Source organism: Callorhinus ursinus, unplaced genomic scaffold, assembly GCF_003265705.2.
Source record: "Callorhinus ursinus isolate GAN/ISIS: 27379988/994484 unplaced genomic scaffold, GSC_fseal_2.0 scaffold33, whole genome shotgun sequence".
NCBI classification, from domain to species: domain Eukaryota; kingdom Metazoa; phylum Chordata; class Mammalia; order Carnivora; family Otariidae; genus Callorhinus; species Callorhinus ursinus.
The window spans coordinates 8,814,350-8,827,110 of record NW_027397095.1 but is presented as its reverse complement, the minus strand read 5'-3'; the positions used below and the strand labels follow the sequence as shown (position 1 = coordinate 8,827,110).

At 36.6% G+C, this 12,761-nt stretch overlaps 1 pseudogene; it reads right to left on the bottom strand.

Moving 5' to 3' along the window:
* Positions 1-11,899: 11,899 nt before the first annotated feature.
* Positions 11,900-12,551, bottom strand: LOC112809243 (small ribosomal subunit protein mS25 pseudogene; annotated as a pseudogene).
* Between the last annotated feature and the right edge of the window lie 210 nt (positions 12,552-12,761).

Sequence of the window (12,761 nt, the reverse complement as noted above, 5' to 3'; positions counted from 1 at the left end):
GGTGGCAGAGTAGGAGGACCCCAGGCACACCTCGTCCCAAGAAGACAACTAGATAACTATCAAATCATCCTAAACACCATAAAATTTGACCTGAAGACTGAGAACAAACTCCACAACTAAAGGTAGAGAAGAGGCCACACTGAAGAAGGTAGGAAGTATGGAGACATACTTTAGGAGAGAAATGGATCATGGCTGCTTTGGTGGAGAGGGAGTTGTGGTCCCAGAGAAGGGCAAGAGAAAGACTAACACATAGGAGAGCACGCAGGGAAAACTAATCCCATAGCAGTTGGCTTTGGAAAGTGAGGGGAGCTGAATTTTGTGACTTCTCACAACCAGTGGGGCTTCAAGCTTGGAGTTTTAAAGGTCAGTGGGCATGGCTGAGATAGAGCCCAGAGGGCATTTGGGGCAGCTCTTGGAGAGAAGGCTTGCAAATAGTGCACGGACATAGAGCATGGAAATAGCAATCTGAAGAGTGCCTGAGGCACATAGTGGGAGGAGTACTTGCTCATTTCAGAGCATATCCCAGAGAGGGTGCATTCACAGAGAGACTCCTCCAGGAGCAAAGGAACCAGCCAGCACCATTTCCCTCACCCGCCACTCAGCATAAGCACAGGGCCACCTGCAGGAACCAGCACAGCACCAACACCCACTACCTAGCTGGCTTCCACCAAAGTGGCCATGATCCATTTCTCTCCTAAAGCAGGTCTCCATATTTCCTACCTTCTTCAGTGTGCCCCCCCATGCTCCAGTGGAGCTGCCCTGCCCAGTGATGCTTGCCTCAGATCCAGCAAGGAGGACCTCCTTCCCCAGAAGACCTGCCCAAACCTCTGCTCGTATGACCTCTCCCAACCCGGGAGTTTTGTGGGGCCTTGGTTCTGGTGGTGGCGGTGACAGGTCTCATTTCACAAATAGACCAGAGTACACCTACTTAAAATGCTCCACATTCAGGCCACAGACCAAACACTGCCCATAAGAGGCAAAGAGAGCCTCTGCAGATGACTGGCCAGAGGATAAAGCGTCCAGGACAAAACAGCAGAGCACACACAGCACACATTGGAGACACTCCCAGAAGCACCAGGCCCTGGGGAACAGGGGACACTACACGGCAGGGCACTATAGGACCTCTTCTTCATAAAGCCATTGCCCTCAAGAACAGGAGACATAGTTGACTTTCCTAACACAGAGAAACAGGCACAGAGACTTAGACAAAATGAGAAGACAGATAAATTTATTCCAAATGAAAAAACAAGACAAGGCCATGGCCAGAGATCTAAATGAAACAGATATAAGTAACATGCCTGGTAGAGAATTTAAAGTAATGATCATAAGGACACCCACTGAACTTGAGAAAAGAGTGGAAGACAAGAGTGAGACCCCTAACACAGGGATAAGGAATAGCATAGCAGAGGTAAAGGGCTCAATAACTAAAGTGAGAAACATGCCTGATGGAATGAACAACCGGATGGAAGGAGCAGAGGAACAAATTAACGACCCAGAAGACAGAGTAATGGAAAGCAATCAAGCTGAACAAAAGAAAGGAAGAAAAAAGAATTATGCAAAACAAGAATAGACTTAGGGAACTCAGCGACTCCATCAAATGTAGTAACATTCATATCATGGGAGTTCCAGAGGAAGAAGAGAGAGAAAAGGGGACAGAAACTTTATTTGGAGAAATAATGGCTGAAAACTTAGAAAACAGATATCCAGGTCTAGGAGGCACAGTGAACCCCCATCAAAATCAACAAAAGCAGATCCACATCAAGACATATTGTAATTAAACTGGCAAAACATAGTGATAAAGAAAAAGTTTTTAAAGCAGTAAGACAAAAGAAGACAGTAATTTACAAGAGAGAACCCATAAAGCTAGCAGGGGATTTTTCAGCAGAAACTTTGCAAGCCCAAGGGAGGGGTGTGATATATTCAAAGTGATGAATGGGAAAAAGCTGCAGCCAAGAGTAGTCTATGCAGCAAGGTTATCATTCAGAATAGAAGGCGAGATAAAGAGTTTCCCAGAAAAACAAAAAACTAAAGGAGTTTGTGACCACTAAACCAGCCCTGCCAGAAACATTAAAGGGGACTCTTTGAGTGGAAAGAAGAGACCAAAAGTGACAGTATAAAGGTAGGAAACACCAAATACAGAATATTTCTGTAAAAATCAGTCAAGGAACTTACAAAAAATAAAAGGGTGTAAAATATGACATCGTATACCTAAAACGTGGGGAGGAGAGAAGTAAAGAATGGTTTCAAACTTAAATGACCATCAACTTAATATAGACTGCTATATGCAGAAGAGGTTATATACAAATCTAATGGTAACCATACATCGAAAACCACTAATAAATATGCAAAGAATAAAGAGAAATATACCCAAATATGTCACTAAGGAGAATCAGCAAACCGTGAAAGAAAGACAAGAGAAGATCAGAGAAAATCTTTGGAAACAACCACAAGATGAATAAATAAATACATACCTATCAGTAATTACTTTGAATGTAAATGGTTGAAATGCTCCAGTCAAAGGACATAGGGTGTCAGAATGGAAAAAAAATGAATAGCAACAACAACAACAAACAATACTCATCCATATGCTGCCTACAAGAGACTCATTTTAGATCTAAAGACATCTGCAGATTGAAAGTGAGGGGATGGAAAACATCTATCATGCAAATGCATGTCAAAAGAAAGCCAGAGTAGCAATACCTATATTGGACAAAATAGACTTTAAAAGGAAGACTGTAACAAGAGATGACAAAGGATGCTATATAATAATAAAACTAGAAGATATAACAATTTTAAATATTTATGCACCCAACATAGCAGCACCCAAATACAAAGCAGTTAGTAACAAACATAAAGGTACTAATTGATAATAATACAATAATAGTAGGGGACTTTAACACCCCACTTATACCAATGGACAGATTATCTAAACAGAAAACCAACAAGGAAACAATGGCTCTGAGCGACACACTGGACTAGATGGATTTAACAGATATATTCAGAAGATTCCATCCTAAAGCAGCAGAATACACATTCTTCTCAAGAGCACAGGGAACATTCTCCAGAATAGATCACATATTAACCCACGAAACAAGCCTCAACAAATTCAAAAGGATCAAAAGCCTACCATGCATCTTTTCTTTTTTTAAAAATTTTTTATTGTTATGTTAATCACCATACATTACATCATTAGTTTTTGATGTAGTGATCCATGATTCATTGTTTGTGCATAACACCCAGTGCTCCACGCAGAACGTGCCCTCTTTAATACCCATCACCAGGCTAACCCATCCCCCCACCCCGCTCCCCTCTAGAAACCTCAGTTTGTTTTTCAGAGTCCATCGTACCATGCATCTTTTCTGATCACAATGCTATAAAACTAGAAGTCAACACAAGAAAAAATCTGGAAAGACCAGGTTAAATAACATGCTACTAAACAATGAATAGGTCAACCAAGAAATAAAAGAATAAGTCAAAAAGTACATGGAAACAAATGAAAATGAAAACACAACGGTCCAAAACCTTGGGATGCAGCAAAAGCGGTTTTAAGAGGGAAGTTTATAGCAACACAGGCCTACCTCAAGAAGCAAGAAAAATCTCAAATAACAACCTAACCTTACACCTAAAGGAGCTAGCAAAAGAGCAACAAAAGAAGGCTAAAGCCAACAGAAGGAGGGAAATAATAAAGAGTAGAGCAGAAATAAATGACATAGAAACTAAAAACAATAGAACAGATCAATGAAACCCGGAGCTGGTTCTTTGAAAAAAAATTAATAAAATTGATAAACCTCTAGCCAGACTTATCAAAAAGAAAAGAGAAAGAACCCAAATAAATAAAATCACAAATGAGAGAGGAGAAATAACAACAAATACCAGAGAAATACAAACAATTATAAGAGAATATTATGAAAAACTATATGCCAACAAATTGGACAACCTAGAAGAAATGGATAAATTCCTAGAAATATATAAACCACCAAAACTGAAACAGGAAGAAAAAGAAAACTTGACCAGACCCATAACCAGCAAAGAAATTGAGTCAGTAATCAAAAAACTCCCAACAAACAAAAGTCCAGGGCAAAATGACTTCACAGGGAATTTCTACCAAATGTTTAAAGAGGAGTTAATACCTATTCTTCTCAAACTATTCTAAAAAGAATAGAAAAGGAAGGAAAACTTCCAAGTTCATTCTATGAGGCCGGCATTATCCTGATAATAAACCAAAACCAGATAAAGACACCACTGAAAAAGAGAACTACAGGCCAATATCCCTGATGAACATATATGCAAAAATCCTCAGCAAGATACTAGCAAACTGAATCCAACCATACATTTTAAAAAATCATTCAACATGATCAAGTGGGATTCATTCCTGGGTCGCAAGGCTGGTTCAATATTTGCAAATCCATCAACAAGATACATCACATCAGGAAGAGAAAGGATAAGAACCATATGATCATTTCAATAGATGCAGAAAAAGCATTGACAAAGTACAACATCCATTTATGATAAAAACCCTCAACAAAGTAGGTTTAGAGGGAACATATCTCAACATAATAAAGGCCAGCTATAAAAAACCCACAGCTAACATCATGTTCAACGGGGAAAAACGGAGAGCTTTCTCCCTGAGTCAGGAACAAGCTGAGGATGTCCACCCTCACCACTTCTAGTCAACATAGTACTGGAGGTCCTAGCCACAGCAATCAGACAACAAAAAGAAATAAAAGGCATCCAGATCAGTAAGGAAAAAGTCAAACTTTCACTATTTGCAGATGATATGATACTATACGTAGAAAACCCAAAAGAGTTCACAAAAAACTGCTAGAACTGATAAATGAATTCAGTAAAGTTGCAGAATACAAAATCAACATACAGAAATCTGTGGCACTTCTATACACCAATAATGAAGCAGCAGTAAGGGAAATTAAGAAAGTGGTCCCATTTACAAATAAGATACTGAGGAATAAACCTAACCAAAGAGGTGAAAGACCTGTAATCTGAAAACTATAAAATACTTAGGAAAGAAATCCAAGACGACACAAATGGAAAGACATTCATTCCATGCTCATGGATTGGAAGAACAAATATTGTTAGAATGTCTAAACTACCCAAAGAAATCTACACATTTAATGCAATCCCTATCGAAATACCAACAGCATTTTTCACAGAACTAGAACAAACAATCCTAATATTTGTATGAAACCAAAAAAGACCTCAAATAACCAAAGAAATCTTGAAAAAGAAAAGCAAACCTAGAGGCATCACAATTCTGGACTTCAAGTTATATTACAAAGCTTTAGTGATCAAGACAGTATGGTACTGGCATAAAAATAGACACATAGAGGGGCGCCTGGGTGGCTCAGTTGGTTAAGTGTCTGCCTTCAGCTCAGTTCATGATCCCAGAGTCCCAGGATCGAGCCCCACATCAGGCTCCCCGCTCAGCAGGGATTCTGCTTCTCCCTCTCACCCTTGCTCATGCTCTCTCTGTCTCACTCTCTCTCTCTCAAGTAAATAAATAATAAATAAATAAATAAATAAATAAATATAAAATCTTTAAAAACAATAGACACATAGACCAATAGAACAGAATAGAAAGCCCAGAAATAAACCCACAACTATATGGTCAGTTAATTTTTGATAAAGTAGGAAAGAATATCCAATGGGGAAAAGACAGTCTCTTCAACAAATGGTGTTGGGAAACAGGACAGCCACATGCAAAAGAAAGAAAATGGACCACGTTCTTATACCATACACAAAGATAAATTCAGAATGGACTAAAAACCTAAGTGTGAAACCTGAAACCATCAAAATCCTAGAAGAAGACACAGGCAGTAACTTCTTTGACATAGGCTGTAGCAACTTCTTACTAGATATGTCTCCTGAGGCAAGGGAAACAACAGCAAAAATAAACTATTGGGACTACATCAAATAAAAAGCTTGTGTACAATGAATAAAACAATCAACAAAACTAAAAGGCAACCTACAGAATGGGAGAAGATACTTGCAAATGGCTTATCTGATAAACTATCCAAAATGTATAAAGAACTTATTAAAACTCAACACTCAAAAACAGACAATCCAATTTAAAAATGGGAAGAAGACATGAACAGACATTTCTCTAAGGAGGACATCCAAATGGCCAACAGTCACGTATGAAGATGTTCATCATCACTAACCATCTGGGAAATCACCTCACACCTGTTGGAATGGCTAAAAACAACAATACAAGGAACAACAGGTGGTGGTGAGGATGTGGAGAAAAAGGAACACTTGTGCACTGTTGGTGGGAATGCAAACTGGTGCAGCCACTGTGGGAAACAGTGTATGGAGTATGGAGGATCCTTTACAAAGTTAAAGATAGAACTACTCTATGATCCAGCAATTGCATTACTGGGTATTTACCCAAGGATACAAAAACAATAATTCAAAGGGATACGTACACCTTATGTTTATAGCAGCATTACTTACAATGGCCAAATTATGGAAACAGCCCAAGTGTCCACCAACTGATGAATGGATAAAGAGGATGTGGTGTATATATGCACAATGGAATATTATTTGGCCATAAAAAATGAAATCTTCCCATTTGTAATGACATGGATGGAGCTAGAGAGTATAATGCTAAGCAAAATAAATCTGCCAGAGAAAGACAAATACCATATGATTTCACTCATATGGCGAATTTAAGAAACAAAACAAAGGAGCAAAGGGAATAAAAGAGAGAGTGAGACAAATCAAAAAACGGACTCTTTAATTACAGAAAACAAACTGACGGTTACTAGAGTAGAGGAGCATGGGGGGATAATTTAAATAGATGATAGGGATTAAGGATGAGCACTGGGTGTTGTATGGAATTGTTGAATCACTATATTGTACATCTGAAACAATGTAACAATGTATGTTAGCTGGAATTAATATAGAAACTTTAAAAGCCATACAAAAGAATAATCCCGTACTGAAAGCCAAGAGAAAATAACTTTAAAGAATAGTAAATTTAATGTAATAAATATAAATAAATTTATTAAATTTGAATAGATCAAGCAATAGAATACCTTTAAACTTTCTCCACATTAAGCAATAGAATACCTTTGAACTTTCACCCGACACTTTACTTCTGAAATGCCCTTACTGTGAATGGGTTTTTAAAATTTATTTTTATAAGCAGGTCACAAACTCCATAATGCAAAGAGCTTTAGAGCTGCAAGGTGTAACAATTAGTAGGCAGCCCAGTTTTTTTAAAACCTTTTCAGGAAAAACAAAAACTGAAACAAGACAAGAAATCTTACCAGATATATTTAATTATTTTAAATATACAGATATTGAGGATGAGAGTGCTCTTCACATTTCTATACTAATTGTAGAAGTTTAGGAAAGTTTATTAGATTGTTTTCCTTTGTTGAATGGCACAACTTTGTAGAAACAAAAAAAACTTCATATCATAAAAATAGTTCCTTTGTTAGCAGTATGACATTTGAAGCACCTGATAGCAACTTTGCATAAACTGGGTTCTTAATTCTTGCAAATTTAAGATAATTAATACCTTTGAGGTATGTATGCGCCTTTTGAAAAGAACAATTTTTATTTTCACATTAGAAATCCTAGAAAATAATTATAGCATGTTCAGAATTTGGATCTTCTTATCTTCTAACCACCTAAAGAAATATTTTATTAAACCATGCTTTATTCTTACTTCATATGTTTTGTAGTATAGGTATAGAATTTATTACATTCTGGAAATGCTCACTAAAGTGCATTTTATCATGAATACATGGCAGATTCTAATGTAAGATGGCTCAATTTTTAAAGATAAGAGAAACTTAAATGGTTATATATACCTTGATATATTTGAGAATATCCTTATTTGCATCCAAAAGAATAATCCATGATTTTGCCTGGTTGGGAATCCACATTCGACTCTCCTTCCTAGTTACAGATATTCATTTCAGCACAACTGATGAATACCTTATGTGTGTGAATGCATATAAACACATATATTCTTTTATAAAAAGTCTAAGTTAACGTCAATGTTCCTAGTATGTTGCTAGGAATAAATATTGAAATGAATAAACTGTGCTCACAGTCTATAGGTTTGCAGAATCAGAAAAGAATCCCAGTCTCTCTGTAGCAAAAGAGAAGAGGCAGTTTAGACTTAAAGGAAGAAAGGAAGAGATTATTATGCTATTTACCTACAGCACACTCCCATTTTTAGAATTCTTTGTATAATATTTTTGTTTGTAGAAGTTATTTGACAAATATAATTGTGTTTTATTTTGGTGATTGGATAACTGAGGAAAGTAATGAGGGCAATTTGAAGAGTAATTGCCATTTGCTGCAATGATTTAAAGTCCTGGAAATATCTCACATGTCTCTGTTTTACCTTTAAGGCAAACGACACAAAGTAAAAGTAATGATAATAACTATAATTTATTGAACACATATTATGTACACTGCCTTGCTAGGTATTTTGCACACAATAAATTTGCAAGGCATTCTCTCCATTTAACAAATGAAGAAACTGAGAAGAAATTGGCTAAATAACTTGCCCAAGGCTTACAGGAGACAGAATTTAGTTTATTTCAGCTTGACTTAAAGCTTCTGCTGTTTCCACTGTTTCATGCTACTTCTCTCAAAATCTCATTTTAAGAAGCTATTAACCCATGCCACTGAATAATGAAGAAAGTATGTCTTAACAAACTGGCTTTTAAACAAAGAAACATTTTTGAAAGAATGCTAAGGGATAATTAGAAGTAAATTCCACTATTCAATCTTATTTTTCTTAGGTCAAACAAAACTCTTCAGCAATTTGATCCCAATAATGTGCAAAGGCAAATACAAGTGAAAGCCATTGTTTGTCATTTAAACTCACTGAATGGCCTGAGACAATACCAGCTTACCTTCCCCTCACTAGTGGATGTATTTAAAACCCTGTCAGAAAACGCATCAGATATTCTCTGAGTTTATTTTTAACTTGCATTTATTTGAGAACAAGATCAGAAAAGTTATTTTCTGTCTATCACAGACACGAGTATGCTATTAAGTCTATTTTCACTTGTCACTAAAAATCAGAACTGTAGATACCTACCTCTCAAACAATAAAAATGGATTTTGCTGATGATTCCATTTATGAAAACATGACTAAAACATTACCTATTCTTACCCAAACTCCTGTTTTTTGTCACATTTTGATCTTGACATTTTATTTTAAATATTATGTTAAAATCTACTTCTTGCTCTTTCAGTTTTGCATGGCCTTTGATAAAAAATAAATAAAATTCTGACCTAAGACATGAGAATTAAGTTATTTATTATTGTGAAAAATTTACCAACATTTGATTAAGATCTTATTAGCTTTATTCAGTGACTCATGAATCAGGTAGGATTCAATCTAGAAAATAGAAAGGAGTTCCAAATAGCTGTACAAAGTGAAGGTGTTTTATAGACAGAGATACAGAGAATAAAGGAAGTTTTATTGAGCAAATTTTATCTGATTGACTAATACAGGGTAGTTTCACTTCTTTGGTACACAAAGAAATCTTGGAGCCTCTTTGTGTTATTTAAGTTGAGCAGACAGGTTCTGATTGGTGAATTCTAAGTTACAATTCTGGGAGAGTAGAGCATTCAGGAGAAAAGGAAACTCTGTTAAGTTTTGGCTGAGGAGAGAGCTTTGCATGAGTGACACCATTTTAGGCCTAGCATAATTATTTAACACTTAACAAAATAGTAGATTTTACATGGATAATCCTTACAGTACACTTGCTGTGAATAGTTTTAGTTCTGTTTACCTGGGCAGAATTACTTACAGACATGTATTTCCTAAATGGGCCAAATTTTAGATATCAGAATAAGTTTACTAGCCTTCTTGGTAATGGTAATTGTTTGAAATGGATATCAGCCCATTTTTTTTTACTTTTTTTATTTTATTATGTTATATTAATCACCATACATTACATCATTAGTTTTTGATGTAGTGTTCCATGATTCATTGTTTGTGTATAACACCCAGTGCTCCCCATTTTTTAATAAAAAAATTCCACCAAATGTGTTTTCAATTTCTTCATGTTGGAGTTATTTTCATATAAAAATATGTTAATTTCTTAATTATTCATTAAGTAGATTTTTACTGTGTACCTACTATGTGCATGGTATGCAATAATCAGTGACCCTGCCACTCAAGGATTTTAGAGTATTTTGGGTAAGGTAAGATCTGCTTTTGCCTATATCAACTTTATAGCTATAATTAACTTCTGGCAACACCAAATATACATGTGATATCATAATTTAGTAGAAACTAAAGCAAATACTTTATATGTTATAAATTTGATGTAATGGGAAAAGTCACTTAGCATTTGAATGAGCTTAGTCAGTGCCTCAACACCTTGACTTTGCTTTCAACTTAACATTGGACAGTCTATACTTTTCAAAAAGTACTGTCTTTGCAAATAAAATGTCTCCAAGGGAGTCAATCACCATACCTTAGGTTCAGCAGAAGCTGAAAGGCTTACAGGGAGTGGAAAAACTTTATAGTAAAAAAAGAGTAATGCTTCAAGTATGCTGTGATTAGAGGCTACTGGTATAGGGAAACTGGATATATGCTTACTAGAAGCAGAGCATCCTATGTGATTGATTTGGGGAACACATTTGGCTGTCTTTGGTCGGTCCTAAATTGAAAGTGGAGGCAAAATTAGGAAAACTAGCAGTCATTGACCAAGTCCTGACCTTTCTGGATGGAGTCTACAGAGGTTGTAGGTCAGAATTCTATTTTCATATATGGTCTAGTCATTGTCTGTATATTTTCAGTTTCTCATTGTCAAGCATTATTATCATTCATGTTCAATACTTTTGTGAGTATCTACTATGTGCCAGGTAGTGTTATAGATGAGACAGTGACCAACACAGGAAAAAATACAGGAAAAAACAAAAATCCCTGCCCTCGAGAAATTACATTCAACATGGGAAAAATTAATTGCAGTTTTAAATTGAGCGACAAACAAGGTCATATTGAGAAAGTTGACATCGAGAAATAGAGTTGAGGGAACAAGAATTCCTGGAGAAAAGCATCCCAGGAAGAAGGAACAGTAAGTTTAGAGGTTCTGAATCTATGACATGCTAATGTAATTTATGAATAGCTTGAAGGCCATGTGGCCTGAATAAATAATAAGGAGGAAAGGTAGAAGGAGATGTGATCAGAGAAGGAAATATATATATATATGTATATATATATATAATATATATATAACAGGAATATAAATAAAATGTAAAATTTATAAATAAATTTATTATAAATAAAATATATAGTTATATATATCAAATAAAACAAATATAAATTATAAAATATAAAAACATAAATACAAATCTATTAGTATATAATAACACTAATTATAAATACATTTGGTGGGAACAATTAGGCCATTTTCATGCCTCAGCATCCAATTTACCTCTGTATTTGTTTTGGTTAAAAAAAGAAAATTCTGATTCACTCATGTAAGTAGATGAAATAACAGCTTTTTTTTAACAACATGCCTTGTAGCCTTAGTATCCATTTCAATGGATTTGATTTTTCTCATAAGTATTTAAATTGGATAAGAAAGAAATAGGATTTTTAGGGGCGCCTGGGTGGCTCAGTTGTTAAGCGTCTGCCTTCGGCTCAGGTCATGATCCCAGGGTCCTGGGATCGAGTCCCACATTGGGCTCCCTGCTCAACGGGAAGCCTGCTTTTCCCTCTCCCACTCCCCCTACTTGTGTTCCCTCTCTTGCTGCGTCTCTCTGTGAAATATATAAATAAAATCTTTAAAAAAAAGAAAAAAAGAAAAATAGGATTTTTAGTAAAGACTAAAACCAATATGATGTCATATTTTTTCCTTTTTTTTTTTTTTTGGAGAGCAGGAAGCATTTTATTGACCTAATGGATAGGATATTCCACTAGTAGCCCAACTGCAGATACACTGCCAGCCCTCCCATGTCCTTTCACACATGTGTGTGAAGGGGACCCTCTTATAGCAAAGACATTTTCAGTGTCCATCCAGGGATAGAATCTGGAGCTTCCTTGAGTGTGGCCTGAGGCCTTAGTCCTGGGCATTGGCTTCAGCATTGCTTTGTATTTCCCTGTACCTCCTTGGGTAATGGCACCAGGCCCAGGCAAGGGACCTGCCCTTTCACCTCACAGATGCACTTCAGCATCCAGTACTTTGGGAGCCAAAGTGGGCTGGGTGAGAAAGCTGCTTTTTATCCTATTCCTCTTCTGGAAGGTTTCCTTGTTGGATGTGCTCCATGATCTCTTTATTACACTTGGTCTCCACATCCATGAGGACCTCCTCTCTGGCATGCAGATGCAACCACAGAGGTAGGGACAGCATCATGTTCTTAAACATCATGATCTACACCTAAGATTTTTTTGTACTGTATCTTAGATATGTTGAAAAACACAAATTTCCTGGTGCCCTCACCCAGCTCCCTATGCATGTTGTAGTTCACAGTCATGACCTTCACTGACCTTGAACACCATCTCCCCCTGGCAAGGTGTAGCAGATCAGGAAGTAGCCCTTCATGGGCATGGTGGTGGAGGGATTGAGCCATGGGACTAGCAGAAAAGAAAGACTCAGAGCAGCAGACACAGCTGGCCCAGCAGATTACACACCACTTCACTTCACAACTGTTTTCCCCTTCCTATGCAGACACAAAGGAGACACTTCCGGGGGGGGGTTCCTTTTTTACCCCACCCACTATTTTTCCTTTTTGACGACAGAAATTACTAGTGAATTAAA